Consider the following 3390-nt stretch of genomic DNA (forward strand, 5'->3'; position numbering starts at 1 on the left):
CCCTTCGAATTTGGCCATTGTGGGGTCCCTTCCCGCCTTCATTTTGGAAGAGGACCAAGCCCACTATAAATAGGACTTAGCCACCACCGTAGAGAGGGATCGGATGGATTCCACCCTCACCAGCTCACCAGCTCACACAACACAAGAACACGCCTCCTGAGCTTGCTCTCCAACTGTACTAGTTCATCCTCAGCCCCTCGAGGCCAATCCACCACAAAGTAGGAGTAGGGTTTTACACCGCAAGGTGGCCCGAACCTGGGTAAACTGTTGTGTCCCATTTCCTTCCTCTTCATCAAGCTAGGCCATGAGGTTGGCGAGTAGGTAGACTGGGGGAGGTTGAGTTCTTTGCACGCACCCCAGAGTTTGAATCTATCAAGGGTCTATAGAGCCCGAAATCCGACAGGTTCTTGTTCCCGTGAATTGTTTGCTCACAAAATTCCTATGCATAGGAAGTGGGTTAGGCTTAAGTGTGCTTGCCATGTGATTCATGATGCTCTTTTTCATGTTTCAATTCTTTACTTTTATCCGAGGATCATTGAAATCATCATGCCTAGCTAAAAGGCAGGGATAATTGATTTTATGCCCCTAGTTGGGTCACACTCGGCAGGTTTACCCCTAGTTTTGGAAAACACTTGTTCCTGCCCAAACCACTTTGCTCCTCTTATGCTTTTGCCCTTTGACCATTTGACCATCACTTTGAAAACTTCATAAAAATTTCATACTAACTCAGAAAAATTCAAATAAGATATCAAAATGTTCAAAAAAGCATCACCTATATCTGCATGTCATTTGCATTCATGAAAAAAGTGTTGGCCAGTCCCCATCTCAGTTTTAGCTCATATGATCTTAGCATGAACAGTAAAATCTAAAAAACTAAAAAAATTGGTGGCAAACTTTGACCAATGTTTTCAGTGCTTGCCAAGTTTCATAAGGGAATGACATTCGTCGAAGTTGTGGCAAAAAAACAAAAAAACAATGCTCCAAAATTTCATTTGCTTACCATGACTTCCACAAATGCCATTCCCTTATGAAACTTGGCAAGCACTCAAAACATTGGTCAAAGTTTGCCACCAAAAAATTCAGAATTTTTTCTATTTTTTAGATTTTACTGTTCATGCTAAGATCATATGAGCTAAAACTAAGATGGGGACTGGCCAACACTTTTTTCATGAATGCAAATGACATGCACATATAGGTGATGCTTTTCTGAACATTTTGATATCTTATTTGAATTTTTCTGAGTTAGTATGATTTTTTTATGAAGTTTTCAAAGTGATGGGCAAAAGGTCAAAGGGCAAAAGCATAAGAGGAGCAAAGTGGTTTGGGCAGGAACAAGTGTTTTCGGAAACTAGGGGTAAACCTGCCGCGTGGGACACAACTAAGGGTACCAAATTAACTATCCCTTCAAGAAAAGCGCTTGTTGGGAGACAACCCAACATTTACCCCTACTATTTTTGTGTGTTCACATGATTAGGCTACTGTAGTAATCATGTTTTATAGCTTTTGTTTCAATAAAGTTCCAAGTAAAGCCTTTGGGATAGTGTGGATGATAGTTGGCTTGATTTTGTGCAAAAACGTAAACTTTTGCGCTCAGTCCGGGAATTTTCAAAATTGACTGGAATGTGCTTTTGATCTGAATTTTTTACAGGTGATAGATATACAAATTCCCTATGTTTTCCTAATTTTCAGAATTTTTGGAGTAGTAGAAGTATAGTTGTTGTCCAGATCATTATAGATTGTTCTGTTTTTGACATATTTTGTTTTCAATGCATAGTCCGTTTGTTTCTAGTTTCTATGGCTTATATTGATCAATATAAATTTTCGAAATGATATGCTACAGTAGGAATTGTGTGAGAAAAATTATGAATCTTGTCTTTGACAGTACCAAAGTGGATGATTTGTCTTTATCATACTAACCTATCTCACGAAGTTCCGTTAAGTTTTGTGTGATTGAAATTTTCAAGTTTTGGGTGAGATATCGATATGAGGAGAATAAGGAGTGACAAGACCCTAAGCTTGGGGTTTCCCAAGGCACCCTAAGGTAATATTAAAGTAAGATCCAAGGAACTAAGCTTGGGGATGCCCCGGAAGGCATCCCCTCTTTCGTCTCCAACATTATCGGTAACCTTACTTGGAGCTATATTTTCATTCGTCACATGATATGTGTTTTACTTGGAGCATAATTTTATTTTATTAGTATTTGCTTGCTATTATTTACAATAATGTTCTGTGTCTTTTATTTCAATAAAAATGTCAAGTATAGCCTTTACCATGCTTATTTTGCAAGTCTACATGTTGCTATTTGAAAACACAAAGTTTTTCGGTGTTGCAAAAATTCCCCAGAAATGTCAGAATGTGATAAAATGTTGAATTTTTTTGCAAAGTAAGCTATGATAAATTTTAATAGTGTGGTAATTTCTTGAATTTTTGGAGTTAAAGAAGTATGGATTTTCTTGCATTCTATACAGACTGTCCTGTTTAGACAGATTACTATTATGTTTGCATATGCTAGATTGTTTAATGATTCTATTTGAGGATAGGAGAATTAAATATACAGAGGAATTTAGTATGCAATGTTAAATTAAAATTTTAGTGATTTTTCACATTAGAGAATGATAAGTTTTTTTCATTGATTTATACTAACTTATCACGAGTTCTTGTTGAGTTTTGTGTGGCTGAAGTTTTTAAGATTTAGGGAAACCGTGGTATAAAAAGAATTAAGGAGACAAAAAAGCTTAAGCTTGGGGATTCCCAAGGCATCCATAGATAATATTTCAATAAGTCTCAAGCATCTAAGCTTGGGGATCCCCCGGTAGGCATCCCACCTTTCTTCATCAACAATTTTCGATTAGTATCGGTTGAGCCTGAGCTTTTGCTTCTTCACATGATGTGTGCCATTTTTAGAATTTCATTTTTTTTTCTTGTTGTTTCAATAAAATACTTAGATCTGAAACTTTTAAATAAGGGATAGTCCTCAAATAGCTACCCATTTACATAACTACTCACTTGATCTTCACTTATTTCTTTTTGGAGTAGTTTGTCATTTACTCGCATGCTTCACTTAGATTATTTTGAGCGTTGAAAATTTTGAAGAAATACTTATGCTCTCGTGCTTCACTTAAATTTATTCGAGATCTTGTTAGTAGCAACAGTAATATATAAATTTTCCCAAAGTGATAGATATTCAAGAGGGATATGATAAAAACTTTCATGTAGATCATTGGATACGATAAGTTTGATTCCTTGCAATAGTTTTGTGATATGTGGATAATAACATGTGAGCCATGTTGGTGATTAATTATTCTCGAGTAAGAATATTTGTGTTAAGGTTTGTGATTCCCTATGCAAGCACAAAAGTCAATAGTTATGCAATGAAATTACATCCTACTT

The sequence above is a fragment of the Triticum urartu genome, chromosome 4A, assembly GCF_056163025.1.
Source record: "Triticum urartu cultivar PI428250 chromosome 4A, HENAU_Tu73, whole genome shotgun sequence".
In the NCBI taxonomy this organism is placed as follows: Eukaryota; Viridiplantae; Streptophyta; class Magnoliopsida; order Poales; family Poaceae; genus Triticum; species Triticum urartu.